Source organism: Lycorma delicatula, chromosome 1 (genome assembly GCF_047948215.1).
Source record: "Lycorma delicatula isolate Av1 chromosome 1, ASM4794821v1, whole genome shotgun sequence".
NCBI classification, from domain to species: domain Eukaryota; kingdom Metazoa; phylum Arthropoda; class Insecta; order Hemiptera; family Fulgoridae; genus Lycorma; species Lycorma delicatula.
Genome location: NC_134455.1, coordinates 203,782,293 through 203,801,717, shown reverse-complemented (window position 1 = coordinate 203,801,717; position 19,425 = coordinate 203,782,293). Strand labels below are relative to the sequence as shown.

The window sequence follows — 19,425 nt, the reverse complement described above, 5'->3', positions numbered from 1 at the left end:
AACCGATTTAAAAAAAATAAAAATGTCATTTTGTTCGAAATAAAAGGCTTAATATTTTAGCAAACTAACATACATTTTTATAAAAACTTATATTTATGGAGATATAACGGAGTGAAAAATATACATCGCCGCCATTTTGTAACTTGCGAAAGTATTTAAGTCCTGATTTTTTTGTTAATTTAACAACTTTATTGCAAAGACGCTTACCAAATATTAATGTGATTCATCTATCCGAACTTGAAATATAAATTTTTATATAAAAATAACAAAATGGCGGACATAGGGAGGATGAAGGAGAAATTGCCATTTTTCTAAAGATATTTTTTTTTTAGTTTTACAAGTAGAATCCGGAAAAGTATAGCCAGCCAGCTCACCATTTTAGAAACACTCTGTATTGACGGGATTAGTCAGTTTCTTTATATTTCTGAATGCCGTTATAACAGAAGTGCAAGTGATATTATAATAATCTTTATAACAATATTATAATAACATTTAAGTGATATTATAATAATAGTTAAGTGATATTATAATTATCTGAGCGTGATAATAACGTGATTTAGTAGAGACGAAAAAAATCAAAATAAAAGTCAGAAAGAAAGGAGATCCAGAATGGCGTAAAATAATATGATGACACCTCTGAATAACCACTCGATCTCAAATAAATGAAAATTAACGTCAATCCACAACCGGACAAAACTTTACCTCAGTTTGTTTTGGACGTTACATTACTGAAATATCACTTGACTATTTATTTTTACGATAACGTTTTTAAAACCTGTAATTACCTTTTTTCAAAATTATTTTTGTGGGACGGTTCGGAGTAAATTATTTATTCTGATGCTTGGGTTTGAGTTGAGACTTTTTTTTTTTTTGTCTTCAGTCATTTGACTGGTTTGATGCAGCTCTCCAAGATTCCCTATCTAGTGCTAGTCGTTTCATTTCAGTATACCCTCTACATCCTACATCCCTAACAATTTGTTTTACATATTCCAAACGTGGCCTGCCTACACAATTTTTCCCTTCTACCTGTCCTTCCAAAATTAAAGCGACTATTCCAGGATGCCTTAGTATGTGGCCTATAAGTCTGTCTCTTCTTTTAACTATATTTTTCCAAATGCTTCTTTCTTCATCTATTTGCCGCAATACCTCCTCATTTGTCACTTTATCCACCCATCTGATTTTTAACATTCTCCTATAGCACCACATTTCGAAAGCTTCTAACCTTTTCTTCTCAGATACTCCAATTGTCCAAGTTTCACTTCCATATAAAGCGACACTCCAAACATACACTTTCAAAAATCTTTTCCTGACATTTAAATTAATTTTTGATGTAAACAACTTATATTTCTTACTGAAGGCTCGTTTAGCTTGTGCTATTCGGCATTTTATATCGCTCCTGCTTCGTCCATCTTTAGTAATTCTACTTCCCAAATAACAAAATTCTTCTACCTCCATAATCTTTTCTCCTCCTATTTTCACATTCAGTGGTCCATCTTTGTTATTTCTACTACATTTCATTACTTTTGTTTTGTTCTTGTTTATTTTCATGCGATAGTTCTTGCGTAGGACTTCATCTATGCCGTTCATTGTTTCTTCTAAATCCTTTTTATTCTCGGCTAGAATTACTATATCATCAGCAAATCGTAGCATCTTTATCTTTTCACCTTGTACTGTTACACCGAATCTAAATTGTTCTTTAACATCATTAACTGCTAGTTCCATGTAAAGATTAAAAAGTAACGGAGATAGAGAACATCCTTGTCGGACTCCCTTTCTTATTATGGCTTCTTTCTTATGTTCTTCAATTGCTACTGTTGCTGTTTGGTTCCTGTACATGTTAGCAATTGTTCTTCTATCTCTGTATTTGAACCCTAATTTTTTTAAAATGCTGAACATTTTATTCCAGTCTACGTTATCGAATGCCTTTTCTAGGTCTATAAACGCCAAGTATGTTGGTTTTTTTTTCTTTAATCTTCCTTCTACTATTAATCTGAGGCCTAAAATTGCTTCCCTTGTCCCTATACTTTTCCTGAAACCAAATTGGTCTTCTCCTAACACTTCCTCCACTCTCCTCTCAATACTTCTGTATAGAATTCTAGTTAAGATTTTTGATGCATGACTAGTTAAACTAATTGTTCTGTATTCTTCACATTTATCTGCCCCTGATTTCTTTGGTATCATTACCATAACACTTTTTTTGAAGTCTGACGGAAATTCCCCTTTTTCATAAATATTACACACCAGTTTGTATAATCTATCAATCGCCTCCTCCCCTGCACTGCGCAGTAATTCTACAGGTATTCCATCTATTCCAGGAGCCTTTCTGCCATTTAAATCTTTTAATGCTCTCTTAAATTCAGATCGCAGTATTGTTTCTCCCATTTCATCCTCCTCAACTTCCTCTTCTTCCTCTATAAAACCATTTTCTAATTCATTTCCTCCGTATAACTCTTCAATATATTCCACCCATCTATCGACTTTACCTTTCGTATTATATATAGGTGTACCATCTTTGTTTAACACATTATTAGATTTTAATTTATGTACCCCAAAATTTTCCTTAACTTTCCTGTATGCTCCGTCTATTTTACCAATGTTCATTTCTCTTTCCACTTCTGAACACTTTTCTTTAATCCACTCTTCTTTCGCCAGTTTGCACTTCCTGTTTATAGCATTTCTTAATTGCCGATAGTTCCTTTTACTTTCTTCATCACTAGCATTCTTATATTTTCTACGTTCATCCATCAGCTGCAATATATCGTCTGAAACCCAAGGTTTTCTACCAGTTCTCTTTATTCCGCCTAAGTTTGCTTCTGCTGATTTAAGAATTTCCTTTTTAACATTCTCCCATTCTTCTTCTACATTTTCTATCTTATCTTTTTTACTCAGACCTCTTGCGATGTCCTCCTCAAAAATCTTCTTTACCTCCTCTTCCTCAAGCTTCTCTAAATTCCACCGATTCATCTGACACCTTTTCTTCAGGTTTTTAAACCCCAATCTACATTTCATTATCACCAAATTATGGTCGCTATCAATGTCTGCTCCAGGGTAAGTTTTGCAGTCCACGAGTTGATTTCTAAATCTTTGCTTAACCATGATATAATCTATCTGATACCTTGCAGTATCGCCTGGCTTTTTCCAAGTGTATATCCTTCTATTATGATTTTTAAATTGGGTGTTGGCAATTACTAAATTATACTTCGTGCAAAACTCTATAAGTCGGTCCCCTCTTTCATTCCTTTTGCCCAGCCCGTATTCACCCACTATATTTCCTTCCTTGCCTTTTCCAATGCTTGCATTCCAATCTCCAACTATTATTAAATTTCCATCTCCTTTTACGTGTTTAATTGCTTCATCAATCTCTTCGTATACACATTCTACCTCATCATCATCATGGGCGCTTGTAGGCATATAGACGTTAACAATCGTTGTCGGTTTAGGTTTTGATTTTATCCTTATTACAATGACTCTATCGCTATGCATCTTGAAATACTCCACTCTCCTCCCTATTTTCTTGTTCATCACGAAACCTACTCCTGCCTGCCCATTATTTGACGCTGAGTTAATTACTCTAAAGTCACCCGACCAAAAGTCGCCTTCCTCTTCCCACCGAACCTCACTAATTCCTACTATATCGACGTTTACCCTATCCATTTCCCTTTTTAAATTCTCTAGCCTACCAACCTTTTTTAAGCTTCTAACATTCCACGCTCCGACTCGTAGAATGTTATTTTTTACTTTTCTGGTGACCCCTTCCTTAGTAGTCCCCACCCGGAGATCCGAACGGGGGACTATTTTACCTCCGGTATATTTTACCAAGGAAGGCGCCTCCATTATTGCTTTTGAAAATGCAGAGCCACATTTTCTTGGAAAAAAAAAACAGCTGTAGTTTTCCATTGCTTTCAGCTGCGCAGTACTCAGAGGACTGAGTGATGTTGATACGGCCATTTAAGTCAATTTAAATGCCTTATTAAATTAAATACAATTGTATTAAAGAAAAGCAATGGATCTTCGTATGGACAACATTGCTTTATTCCAGTAACGTGGAATGAAGAGTATATTTTTAATTCAGTAATTAATTTATCCTTATAAGTTTAATGAAAATAATAATTTGTAATTTACCTACTTAAAAAATTTTAAATGCTATTAATGGAATCTAACAGAAAAAGATTTTAATCCAGTATAGATTACTATTAAATAAATACGTTCTTTAGTTACTAGAATTCATTGTAAAACTTTCGAATTCAAATCTGAAGATAAATAAACTGAACATTAGCACCAATTGCAATATCGCGTGAATTCTTCTCCTCAATAACAATTGTTGAAAATTTTGTATGTTTCTTACAGCGATATAATTGTATTCTTCATCGTACTTCTGTAAAATCTTGTTAAACCATTCCTGTTCAGATCCAATTCAAGTAATAAAACAACCGATTTCTTCTTTTTTTTTTTTAAACAATGTATTCTTTCATTCATCAATCTTTAAAATAGAATGCTGAAAAAATACTCTAAATAAGCAAACGACCCAATAACTTGTCTAGATTTTCTGTTTGTGAAGCAAACAGAAAATATTTTTGAATTATGAAGAACTAAATAATATTATTAAAATGGATAGTTTATTACTAATGTTTCAAAATATTCTAAATAATACTTTATACTTCTAAATAATAATATAAATATTTTATTAAGAGTTCTTATTCGCACTGTTCAGCGGTATTAAAATTAGTTATAAAAAAATATGTAAGCTCTATGAAAGAATATGTCATATTGTCCTATTTATAACCTGAATAATCATTAAAAAAGCCCTTTTTCTAAGATCCTAGGGAAAAGTTTTCAAAACTGGTTAAAAAGAAAAGTCACCCTTTCCTTTATATTCGTAGTGCAATCAGGTTTTATTGCTGTTACACTGTTACACTAAAGTCACCTTAAATAGATAAACCGTTAAAAAGATGTTTTGATCAATATTTTTATGCAAAAAAATGTAACCGTTAAAAAGAATTATATGAAATTTTATTTAAAAATACGATTTTATAAAAAGAATTTTGAAAATAATGACTATTGTACCAAGGGGTAAATGTTTGTTTTCACATACATAATATTGCACTAGGATTTAATAGATACAGATTTTTAATGTTTTAAAGTAAGATTCTTTTCTTTAACATTCGGGTTGACATATAAGATTTCTTACCTAAAAGTTTCTGTGAGAAAGTTTTATTAATAAAATCTGCATACATGCTATGAATAAAATGTAGTAAAGTAACTGAATTAATCTCTGAAAGAATTGATCGAAGCTGGTGACGTTACGTACGGGAGGATGCAAATGTTGGCATTGACATATTTGTTTCTTTTTTAAGTGGAAGTAACATCCTGCGTGACCTTATCCCAAATTGGATTTTCATGCAACAGTTTGTGTTAACAAGAGGAGCAAGCTACAAATTTATGTATCCCGCAGATCTAAGCTGTAATTTACAACATTTAAATTATTTTCTTTTACAAAAGAAAAGAGGTAAAGACAAAACCGTATAAAATTTACTTCACGATAGAATCAATTGAGTTCTAAATTTCACGTTATGATCCTTTAACGGCGTTAGCCTTCAAAAACTTATTTTATTATTGTTAGATAAAAGTTTGATTTAGATAGTAGTTATATTATTTTTATTAATTTTTTTTTTTTGTTTATTGTTAAATCTGTATCCAAATTACCTACACATTTGCTTGGAGAACAGCCAAAAAAATTGTTTTCACTGTCTAACGATTATTATAAGCAGTTTTTCAAAATCTTTAAGAAGAACTGGTTTTCCGAAAAATTTATTCAACATCATTTCATTATCGAAATCTTTTTTCAAAATACCTTTAAAAAAACTAATGAAAAGTACGGTTTTAGTGAATGTTTCTACCGAACGTTCGTACTTGTTTACGGTGTTAAAACATTTCTTAGATTATTTTCTACCAGACCACTGGCTTCCCTTTTATCAAAAATTTTTCTATTAGTAAACTTTTAAGAAGAATCATAGTTTTAGAATATTTTTGAGCATTTGACAAGAAAAAAGTAGAACTGGATTAAAAAGTAGAAAAAGAATCTTATTTTCTACTAAAACTCTTTTCCTACATTTTTTTAAAGAAAAGTTTGTTTAATTAAATGCTATTGCGTACATTGATGAATGACAATACAGAAACACAATAAGACTCAACTCAAATAAAACTCATAAAACTCAAATTTTTATCCTATTATGATGTAAATTACAAACTTAGGTCTATTCCGTAAAAATTCATAACTCATATGACAGTCTAGTTATGTATTTGTAGATGAGTTTCAAATTTATACATTTATTTTACACAAAATGAATTACTAGAAGGTACCTATTTTAGAAAAAAAAAAATTTGTTTAAAAAAATTTAAAACTTTCATTATAAGACTTTTATCTTGGACTGAGAAACTGGATACTCAATTTGTTTTGAAAACAATATCTTTAAGGTATCCACAACAAATGTAAAATACTTTAGCAGTTAAAAAGAGCTGTTCTTCATATTTTGTAAATTTTTAAGTGATTTACTTCCAGTTTCTTATCTGACTTATTTCTTGAAAAATCTGATAAAACGACTGAGAATACGCCTTTTTTCATGCACGCCTAAAATAAAGCGTCGTCAAGCCCATTACATATTAGCTGAGAATTAAGTGACGCACAAACATTTTATCCGGAAATAGAGTATAAATCATTTGACCAAACTGTTGAAACCTGATGCTGTCAAGATCATGCTATAAAATTGAAGCTAAAATAAGTCTGGATCATCCAGACTTATATTTAGCAAACATTAATTATTCGACCCTGAACGTTTCCAAAAGAAAAAATGTTGAAGGGTATCGCTACTAAAACAAAACTTCTAAAAATAAATATTTACGAATTTTGTATTCATTAATTAAATTTCTAGAGTAGATTTTTGAAGAAAAATGAAAATTCTGCTCTTCAAGCTCCTAGACATAAAAATTTATTTGGTTAGACATAATCAACTTGTGTAATAGTAATGGATTTATTTTAATTATTTTCCGCATTTTTTGGCAAATGTTATCCGAATTAACTTCTCAACCAGCATTTACAAACACAACAGTAACAAATCCTACTTCAAGATTATTTCTAACTCAAATATAGATAATCTCTTCATTCCATAATTAGATAAATATAAAAAAATGTTATCTGGTCTTATTTCGCAATTACGTTTTGGTAAGCCACGAAATGTAATTCCATTCTTTAAACGTTTCTTCCTAAAACAGAAAGTATTAAAGATAAGTTCAACTTTTTTTGTTGACTTTTAACCTAATTCGACCTTACCCCATTAGAAAATTATTTCATTTTGTCAGTTTACAGACTACTGGCTAATCTATCACTTTATAAAATTACAGATAGCCAGTAGTCTTACATCTATTTCAACTAAGAGTTGTTAATTCTGTATATATAAAAAAAGTGTATTATTTTTGTGAATTGAATAAGATGCAAAGCTGACAAAAATTTCAGAATTACGTAAATAAAACAATACTTTCGATTAATTTCAAAACCTTACATTATTTAAATTACATTTTTATAATTCGATGCTAAATAAAAATAAAATGTACATAAACAGGTAACATGTAATCTGGAGACTTCAAAAGGTGAAATTTTTATCCTAATTAAAACACTGCCTTTCTTTTTATTTTTATGGGCATATTGTGTACTTTCATAGATTATTTTAATTTTATTAGCTTCAGTTTTATTTAAAATATAGTTATGCCAGCAATAAAGGTTCTGGTATAAACCAAGAAAATATGAGAAATAGAAAATAGGAAACCTCTGCGTTTTGATAAAAGTAAGAACAGAGATGCAGAGAAGTGATATAAAAAGACTGCTATTGAATGAGAGTAAAGACTCTACTGAAAATAGAAAGCTTGTTTTTTTCTTTTATATTATTGCACTTTAATAATTGTACGTTAAAACAAATTTAAAGTCAAAGGTTTTCTTAAACCGGTTTTAAAATTGCTTTCCAAATTCTCAAAACAATGATTTGTGATTTTCCAAAAATACTTAGAGTATCATCTGTTTATATATACTTTACGTTATTATTACTCAATAGTTAGTAGTGAAGATGGCAAACAAATAGAAAGTGTTCTCAAACTGTCTGTAGTCATTTAATTTTTCGTTTCAAAAAGGTTTTCATGAAAACTACAGCGAATAATCTTACTTATGATTCAGCAAAGGGTTTTACTACAGAATAATATTTCTATACAATAACTGTGGAAATCGATACCGCCAGCTGTATTTACTCCTACCCACAAAGGCAAAATTTTGGGACAGGAGTTTTCAGGGGATCCCACTAGCGTTGGTTCACTACCAGCAACTGCTGATTTCATGTTCATCTTACTTAGCTCAGAAATATTGGGTGCTAGCAAGGCGACCTGATCAGATAACACCTGAACAAGCTATTTTAATTCACTGCAGAATCTACACTGTTGATTACCTGCATTTGTAGGGGATTGCTTTTAGGTAGCGGTTACAAAAAAGACATCTGTTTTTAGCAGGCTCCAGGAATTCATCGTCTTTTTATACTCTCTCCGTGAGGCTGGAAAAGGTAGCTTCTGCTTGGTACAAATTTTGAGAACTGCCTTCTGTTCTTTAAATGTTGGGCAACCTGGTGAGAGAGCTAAATGTGATCCCTGCAGTTATATTTTCCCTCCTCCTGGTAGTCAGAGTCGTTGTGATCTTCTTTTGTGCGTCGAGTATTATAACAAGAAGTTGTAGCGGAACCAAGCTTCCTCTGACACTGGAAAAATCGCCGAGGATTGGAAATGAATGATCGTACTCAAATAGACATGTAACTTACTCATTTCCTCCGGTGGTACGGAAAATTTAAGGTTTAGTATAAGAGAGGGAGTAGGTTCCTCCATTCTATCCTGACATTTCTTATTCATCTCTATAACATATTGGGAACGAAATTCATCAGCATTCTCACTAATATCGAACTCTAAAAGGTCGTGGCAAAAGATTATTCCTCGGCTGGTATTCAAGGATTAGTAGCATACCGCTTTTATGTTGCTATTACCCATATTGATGAGAAGGAAGAGTGATGGGCTCTATTTGTCACTAAACGTCTCGACTAGTATCGATCCGCCTCTTAACTTTCTGACATTTTTCGGTGAACCACTCGAACCCGTTATCACTTTATTTATCAGGAGAGGTAAGATCTTTTAAATGGATCCTCTTTCCTCATTGCTTTGAAGATCAACCAATCTTATATGTTTGTACTGAGGACGGGATGCGTCACCTTTTAAACTACTCTCAATAGAATTTTTATCCTCATCAGATAACACTGAATGAGGTCTTTTCATACGACATGGTGTGGTGGTTTTTTCGGATGGACCACTAACCGTCATAAAATTTAAATCAGGACTAGTCATTTTGGTCCCACGATAACGGGAAAATACAGAACCACCTCTGCAGAACCTACACGTACAGAGGCTAGAGCTACATAAACCTGGGCTCGTCCAGGTGCCCAGAGGACAACGTTCAAGACCTACCACGGACAGTCAGCCATTCACTCAGTGGCTCCTTGTGTTACGGTCGTTTATCGTAAGGTTTCGCAACATCACCGAGAGTTAGTGTAAGAACAAAAAGTTTAGGGTGTTGTTCTATAATGGTATATTTTGTAATTTGTTTAATTTTTGTGGTGTGGTGTATGTGTAATGTGCAAAAGGTCCAGCAGCTCAGTGTGAAGTAGGAGGTAAAGCTGCATAAGTTAGGCTCATCGGGACGCATCCTCTAAAATTCTTAGAGTAAGAACTCCCCATTGAGGGAGTCGCGCAATAAGTGCGACTATAACTAACTACTACAAATAAGCCAAATAAGCAAAGTAAGTGAGCTCACAATTTCACCAACTCGAATTTTTTTGCACAAGCATACATAACCTGTTTGAAGATTAATTATAAATTCTGCGTTAATTTAGTTTTAATTTATACTTTATTACTGTCAGTATACGTGTATAAACATTAAATTTCAAATATCTCTACTCCAAATCCAGTCAGACAACCTTAATTTCTAAACCCTTGATTTTCTGGTATTCTCAAGCGATCACTATAGAGGTTACTGGTTCGGATCCAAAAGAGAAAATGGATCTGCAGCTCCTATTTAGGATCAGTTTCTTTTTTCTTTGATATCCGGTGATAAATATTTTATATTACTTTCAAATGCATATTTTATCGATATAGACTTCTTTTTTCATGTTTTTTTTTAGAATAATTTTTGGTATTTATTTATTTTGATTTTTTTTACATTAAAAAAAAATATGGAACAAAAAGAACTGGAAATTTAAATCAGAATATTAGTATCGTACAATATATGGAGAATTGCAATAAAAATAATAATTACTTTATGACTAATTTTACATATTATTGTACAGTAAATAATATGAGCTGGGAAGAATTTATTTTAAAAATATTAGGTAAAAATATCTGTAATATTATACAACAGAAAATCGATTCTAATTAGTTCCCGTAAAATCGTTTTTGAAGATCTTTATATAACCTGGAAAACGTTCCATTCGTCACTAGGGTCTCTCCTGTTGTGAGAGAAAAATAATAACAGAAAATAAATGTCAGATTAAACTGAAAATCCTCATTAAAAATAAAATTCGTTTAGAATTGCTACATCATGCACAAAGAAAGTTATGAAACTAAATTGTAGACTGCAGTCGTTATACGTATTTATTTTTGTTCTCTCACACTTATCGTTAACTTTCCTTACATTATTCACCTCAGCACTTTAGTCTATTCAAATATTTTCCATATAACACCTAAAAATATTTAAATTCATTGGCTTAATTTTTTTTTTTAAATAAAAATTGATGTTTATTAAAATTTAAAAAAAAACAAACACAAAAAAACAGAATTTGTTCGGTAAATAATCTGTAAAAAATAAAATATATAATTATGTATGATGTAAATAATATTTTTAAATAAATCTTATCTATTATTTAAAAAACTTATCACTGTAAAGAAGACGTTGAAAATATTAAACAGATGATTTAAAATAATTAAATATATAAAAAGAGTAATAAATAATTTAATTTTTAAGGGTAATTAGGATGAGATTTCAGGTAGTGAGGGAAACTTAAATTTCTTTTAAATGTTGAATAATAATGATGATATTTATACATGTATACATGTATTTACACATGTATATTTTTTTTAATCAGCAAGGGGTTTCTTAACGTTCCCTGCTTTACTCTTGACAGTTCTTTTTTTAAATACGACTGAAAATGAATTTATTAAACGATTATAAAAATCGGTTTCTGCAGGCTGTTCCTAGGGATTCTGACGCGTTTTCAATTGATTGTAGAGGGAACCGAAGGTAAAGTTTACCTCATGTAAAAATTAATAACTCAGTATGTGTTCCTTTATCAGGAACATTTTAATTAAATTTCATGCTTTAACATAGAATTTGTTTAATAATATTAGAAATCTTTCTAATGATATTTCAAGAAAACTAATAAAATGTGAAATCGTGCACCGCGTTACTAGTTTGTTCGTAGGAGCCTAAAACTTAATGCAATTAAGACCTCATGCACACAAATATTTTGATTTAATTTGGCTTAATGATTTAAAAATATTAAGCAAAATCTAAAAGGCGATTATTTTTGGTATGGCATTATCTCCCCTTGTCCGAGCGAGGCCAAAATTTAACAGAAGATAGAACTTAAGTTGAGGAATACTTTTTTTCGAAGTTTCATAAGTTTTTGTAATCCGTTTTGGAAATATGTAATAAAAATTTATGCAGTAAAACTATGTATACATATATAAATAGCATACACGGAATTTTCCATGGGTTTTTGTGTTTTTCATTTTAAAGAGGTTATGATACGTCGACATTTGCGAAATGCCTACACCCTAAATTTTGACCGATCACCATACTTATAGCTACTGGAAGATGTTAACCAAATTCAAGGTACTGATTCAGGTCATCAAAGTAAACAAAAACGTTCGTGTGGACAAATGCCCTATCTCTCATCATTGTTCCAGTGTTCATCATATTCTTCTATTGTTCTATTTGTTCTATTGTTCTATTTGTTCTTCTATTGTTCATCATTGTTCTCTCTGTTGCCCACTTTATGTTTTTTTCAATAAATGTTTCTTAAGAACGGATTGAGATATTTTTGTGAAATTGGGATAATTTAAAATAATTAGAAGCGAAGACCAGCCAAACAAGATTTTATAATATTTAACACTTTGATTTGCGTTGTGTCCAATTATTTATTGCTTATAAAACATAATTTTTCTATGTTAAAAATTTCAAGACAAATCCTTTTTTAGGGTCATTTTTCTTTTCAGTATGTTTACTTTTTTAAATCAAATCTTTGGTTCTTGATATAGTGCAAATATTGTTTGGTTTGTTCCAAGTATTTGCCGATGGAATCACTTCAAGGTATGCTAAGCTATATTTGACTGGTTGATTTTTTCAGTCGGAGCTTAAGAGAACAAAGATATAAGTAACTTCTGTTGAGCAGGAAGATTTACTTATGATAAAAAAAATATTTTCATATATTCCCAGTCTACACGATAAGGTTAAATAAGTTCTTTTTTCCTAGTCTTGCTTCTTAGTAGGCTTATATTTAAAAATTATTTAAATTCTGGTCCTTATTTTTTAAGGCGCTTGGACACGGCATATGCTCCCTACGATTAAACCCTGGATGGAGAGAACCTATGGTGAGGTGGGATACGAGGTAACCCAGTTCCTTACGGGACATGGATGTTTCCGCTCGTACCTGAAGAGGTTCAGACGGTCGGAGTCAGACCTATGTGTCTACTGTGGGCAGGTTGACCCCATTGAATGTACCGTCAACTGCCACCGTCATGGGCTGCATTCTCAGGTCCAGGATAAGCTGAGCTGGGGTTGAGTGTAGAGTGCATGATCACGGACGACATCATCAATTGTAAACTGGTGGATGGGTAGTGGGTGACGACCAGTCACCGGGAGTGGGCAGCGGGGGACGACCCGAGTCGTCGCCTGCCGATGACTCCCAGTGAACATCAATCAGATCCTGCTGCTCAGAAGCCGGCAGTACGATTATCCCGCACCCGTCACATAGGAACCGTGTTCATGCCTCGCGGCCAGGACCAGTTCCTATGGGAAGAAGGGGTAGGTTTTTTAGTCGGTGAGAGCCCGACACTACAGTCTGTTGCGAACGGACGGTGGCTGGCAGAACTTTTTCCTCCTCCTACGAGAAACGAGAAAAAAAAGAAAAAGAAAAGAATTATCTATGTAAAGTAAATTATGCGCCTAACAATATGAGTATAATTCTTAACAGCAATCAAGACAAAACTCACCAAAGGTTAAATTATATTGAAATCCGATAACCACAGTAATTATTAACAATTCTGTTTTGTTTAAAAAGTATAAAGTTGATTTATTAAAAACAAAATAAATGGGAAATAAATTAGATAAATTTAAATTAAAATTGACCATGATTCAAATTATTTTTGAAAATTTTAAAAAAGAATTAGCAATTCAAAACAAACTTTTTTCAAAAATATCAGATGTTTTTACATTTTGTTAAATTTTTGGAGATTTTATTTATTTATTATTTTCCTGAATTATTGATGCATGCCTTGATTAAACACCACTTATTTGTTCTACGAATAATCCCTAACCTTAGTAATTATATTATTTTCTATTAGACTATCATGGTAGAATTTCTTCAATCATTGTTTTCTTAAAGATGAATGAATGCCATCACCACTTCTCCCAGACATTTTTCTCCCTTTCAGTCATTATATTGCTGCCCATTATTTTTATGCAGCATTCTAAATTTGTACAAATGTCTTGAGAGAAGGGTGTGTCTTTCTTCTAAATGAAAAAATAATTGGCCAGCATATTTGACAAAAACTACTCTGTTAAGGATTACTTGATGATTATTATTATTCCAAAAATATATAGTCAAAAATCAGTAGAAGTAATGGGGGTTTTAGATATCTATTGCTTGAATACTTAGATTTTACTTTAATAAATTTGGGGTTTCTTAACCTGTTATAATTTTTCATATAGTATAAATAAAATCTTCTCTTGATACTAAAATTCATCGTGGACCATTATGAATATGAACTATGAATTACTAATTCAGATGGCGCTTACTTTACTTTAATTTTCTACTTAATTTCAATAAGAATTACTTAACAAAATTAGAGATAACTATAATTAGAGGTTACTATAATTAGAGGTTTCATAATTAGAGGTTACATCAAAAGTGAGTAAATGATGTTTATTAATGCAACTGTGTATAAGGAGAGATTAAGAAATTTGGCTTCACCCGATAAGCATGTAAGACTCCATCGTGTATATTGCTGTAAAGCTGCTGCTGTCCGACCGATAGATTCACAGGTAGAATCGTTACCACCAAACCTAAGAAATACCAAGGCCACAGTTCCTTATTAGTCCCTGCATCCTTAATGTGGATCCTACGGTTTTTTAGGCATAACCCATAAAATGGTTAAAAAATACAAATTTCATCCGAACAAATAGTAGCATGAAAGTTTTAATGTATGTTAATATGATAATACAACGTATCTATAGTGATAATGGTCAGTCTTCAGTCTCTCAAAAAAAAGTATTCCTCCTTACACGTGAAAATGTAACAAAAAATGAATTATTCGAAATTCATTCTAAATGAAAGTTTTTAAATGGGTTCTAATCACTCTTACTTGACTAGGAGTTGTTAGAAATAATGGCTCTCAAATTAATCGCTTACAAACATTTATTATTAATATATAATTTGAAGGAAACGAAATTTGCATTAGAACCTTATAACTAAATACTAAAGTAAATAAAGGAAACATTTTATAATTCATGTAACGGACTTAAATTTGATGCTTTACTACAATATTAAAAAAAAAACATTGTAAATAAATAAAATTATTTTTTTAAATTTATTCGTTAATTACTTTCTTTATTAAAAAGAGGGTTTTAATTTTACACTGCAAGAACAAAGTGTAACCGGTAGCCAAGCAAATAAATTGCTTAACATCAAAGCAAGAATTTAATTTTGTAAAATTATAAAAAATGCTTAAAACAACAAAAAATCTTATACATGTTGTTTTAATATGATTTTTCTTGAAAATGGATTTCTTTTAATAGAAATAAAGATTAAAAGAGTGCGAACGTTTAAGTTAAAAGGATGATAATTATTCAAATGTAGGTCATTGAAAATAGTGGTATAGAATTTAAAAAAATGAAAGTATAAGAAATTTATGGTGGCGAAATAGTACGTGAAAAAACTAAAAGTATAAAAATGTTTAAAAAACATAAGGATCAGATCAACATTATTTTATTTTTTATCAAATTTCACATTAACTTACAAACAAAATAATTCAGCAAGAACAATCGCAAATCGTATAGAATAATCGATTTTTTTTTTTTGTAAAAAAACGATCAGTCAAAATATACTTGTATCTTGAAGAATACAAATACAAAAAAGAATACTTTCATAAAAAATATATTTGTATCTTTAGGATGCATCCATTTAATCACAAAAAAACCCATCCTATAATCAACATACATAATATTGCTCTACATAATAGATTTAAATATAAGAAAAATACACGTATTTTCAACAAAATTTTGACTTATAACTTACAAATTTTGAACTTTGATTTGAGTTTTACGAAGGTAAAGAACTTACCCGTTTATTACGCGAATGGTTAGTATCGCATGATATTTGTTAACACCTGTTGTGTAATACTGTAGAAGTCATAATTAAATCTATCAGTTGTGTGTTATTTTTGTATTTGTAAATGAATGCTTAAGTTACCCATGTTCGTTACCATACGTAGTTCGTTTAGTAATATAAGTTTGATCTAGACAAGACCAACTTCCGAACTGCATCGATCTAAAAATTGTAATCTAAAAATAGAATATTACGATGGAAGTAAAATTTTCTCCTAATGCTATAAGATAAACCTGAGGTAATATTGAGAGTCGATATTTTCAGAGGTTAAATCGCCTTTAAATTTTTCTTTACTCATGTTCTCTCTCATATTACTTTCTCTCTTGTCGGCAGTTGGAGTAGGTAAAAGTAATGATCCTTAAATTAATTGTAACCGGCTCTTTCTTTTTATTTCTCACTAGCTCTAACAATATGTCCATCACAGCAAGATTAGATATAGATCTGGACGAAATCAAGCGAACACTTCAGTTAGATCCTGTTTATTTTTTGTTTCAAAATTAAAAAATCTATCTTCATTGTAAAATTACCCAAACAGAAAACAAATAAAAGCTGGTGATTTCTGTTCGGAAAACGAATTAATTTTACATTTAGAATTATATTTTTTTTTAAACTAAAGAATTCTATAAGTTATTGTAAAACTTACCTATTACACTGTTAAATAATAATATAACGTAATCTAATTTTTTATTAAACAATATTTATTTAAATTTCACTCACAGTAACTTTTATTTTATTTTATTATTATGTTCTCGAAAAACCCTATGAAACTGACTTGATTTTTATTTTTTATATTATATATAGCTACACTCTATTATTTTTATTCTGCTATGATAGAATATTTGCAATGAAGAATCATTTGCAAACTTTTAATAGGAATATAAGACAATTGCGAACAATGGTCAATTGAGAATTAAAAAACTAATATATGTGCTTTAAACTTGGTGCTGCTAGTGCAGTGTTTTTCTCAACCTGTGGAACGCGTCCCACTCGGGGGGGGGGGAGTGATAATACTAAATTGGGGGCGCGAGCATAGTAAACCGGTAAAGGGTATCGTACCCTTTACCTTCTCTAGAATTTGCCGGTGTAGCTGCTCAGCAACATCTTCAGTGTCCACAACCCTGATGTGAAGGTCCTCTCCCTGACTTCGACGCCCCGAGAATATAGCTGATTCGCCTGTCATATGGAGTCCTTTACAGTGCGAAGGAGATGCGCATATGTGCGGCCTGCCGCACCACCACTGTTGCGGTTGGGAGCCCTGCCGGTTTCTTCACTGAGACCCCTAATGACATATCTATGAGCTACGAGCGCCTAATTACACTATGATCTATGAGCGCCTCCGAGCCACATATTTAGTCACTCGATACAAAAGAAGCCCTACCCTCCCGTGAGGCCCACAAAACAGGCATTGGCATTCTCACCCAACACCAACCCAGCTGATTGCATTAAGTGGTTGATCAAACGTTTCTGACACTCCGATGAGGCCATTAACACCAAATAATTCAGTCCGCCTATTTCTACTGATCCACCGGCCAAATCCATCGCAGGGGTATTGGCACCAACAACTTGACCAGCCTGCAGTGAGCCCGATCAAAGCATCGGGACCACCCAGGGCATCTCCTCTAACAACGCCGAGGTGGCCCTATAATCTGCCCTCCGTGCCAGGTCGACCACCCACACAAGGCCATCAGCTCCACTGATTCTCCATTACCACAGTAGATGTAAATACTTTCTTAGGGCTACCTCTGAAGGATCAGCCGGGGCAATTCGCTGCCAACTACCCCACTCTCCAGTGCCTTCCACACATTTATCCCAGGAGTACCTCCATCCGTTGTTTGAGTCGCCACATCAGAAATAATGAAGGACGTTTGCGCAGCTTCACCCACTAGGTCCAACTGAGTTGACCATGCCCTCTTTGGCTCCTCATATGTATCCTCCAACATGTCTCGGAACAGTTTCACCATCCGAGCAATATCATATTATGGGAACACTCCTTAATCTCTGCATTCTTATCTACATGTTGGCTAACTAGAGAACTAAGCTACCTAACATAACGGAGAAGAATAGCTGTATTATTAGTTAGACATCACCTCCGCTTCCCAGGATCAGAAGTCACACCACTAGTCAGCTGCTTCTCCTTGAGCTCATCCTCTTCCATTGGAGAGGCATACTGCCGATTCAGATCCGAGGCCCATGAGGTGAAGGAACTCTTACTGCTCACCTTTGATTTCTTTTTCTTCTCCTTAAAATTGTGGAACGCTTTACGATTTTGTGTAAACTTTACAAACTTTACAATTCATTAATAATAAAGGAAACCCACCACTTTTTTTTACATCCGGATTTTCTTTACAAATGATCTCGTTATAAGCTTCTTCTACTACTAGCTTTCTTCTACTGCTCAGTATTCTTCTTCTGCTCTGTATTGCTACTGTGAAAATCAGAAATTTATCTGAATTGGAATTTTTAACACTTGGAATAGAAGTTAAAAGGCTTCTCTTTATTTTTAAGATTTCCCACTTCAGAATTATTTTTTGTTGTTTGTTATCTCAATCTCATAATTATGTTTTGTCAGATAACTGGCATTTTGGATTTACTTGTATGGTCACATTTAAATCTGAAAGCAAATATCGATTTTTCTTTCGGTTTCCAAATAATTGGATTCAAAAAATAAAAAAATAACGTTCTGGTAGTAACTACATTATCATGTAGCACTTTATTTTTCACCATATTGTGAAACAGAATTGAAAATTTAAACATAACTTACAAACATTAATAACAACCTAAATATCTGATTAGATTTACCACCATCATAAGTTTTATGGCTTCTGTGAGTGTAATTATGTAGAGGAATTACTGAATAAAAATTTATTATTTCTACATCCTTAGATGATTCTCAAGTCAGATTTTAATATTATAATACATCTTTATCATTAAACAAATATTACATTTATTGCTGGCTTTATTAATTGTTACATTGTTTAGAAAAGAACTTTCCTACAAACTATTAGTATCAGTGACAGGACAATATTTAACTACAGATAATTAAATAATGTGTGTAGGGAACTTCAAAAACCAGTATTGTTCAAGAGCAACAACATTAGTTTTTATGAATGAGAATCAATTCCTAATTAATGAAATTGTAAAAGGTTAAGTGAACATTTTATAAATAATTTATAAAATAATTAATTATAACTATAAATATAAAAATATATATTGATAAATTATATTTTTAATGTTTGGAGAAACTGAATAAATAACAAACACAAAATGTTTATGATATATTAATCTCTTTTTGTCCTTTTCATTTAACATACTTCCTTTAAATAAAATTTTAATATGTCAAAGTAAGTCATAAAAAAAACAAATATACAACTGGAAATTTTGTTAATTTTAATAACAGAAAAACAAAAAAAAATTATAAATATTTATAACAAATTTAGTTAAGAAAAACACCATTAAAATTATTCAACATTATATTTATATTTAGTCAACAAACTTTTCAATTCGCAATTGCATATACTACTAGGAGCTCTTACGATTTTCCTACCTAAACAACTCCACTGTATTTCATGAATATTTTATTCTATGTATTGACCTACATTTCCCGCAGGAACACAAATGCTTTGTTATTCATACAAAGTGCCCAATTCTCCCTAAATAGCAACAGGAACAGTAGATAGAGAGGAACAAT

General features: G+C 31.7%; 1 protein-coding gene across 1 annotated transcript in view; it reads left to right on the top strand.

Annotated features, from left to right (window-relative positions):
* Positions 1–19,425, top strand: part of LOC142318249 (putative G-protein coupled receptor No18) — a 318,921-nt gene that overhangs the window by 205,475 nt on the left and 94,021 nt on the right. The window lies entirely within an intron of this gene.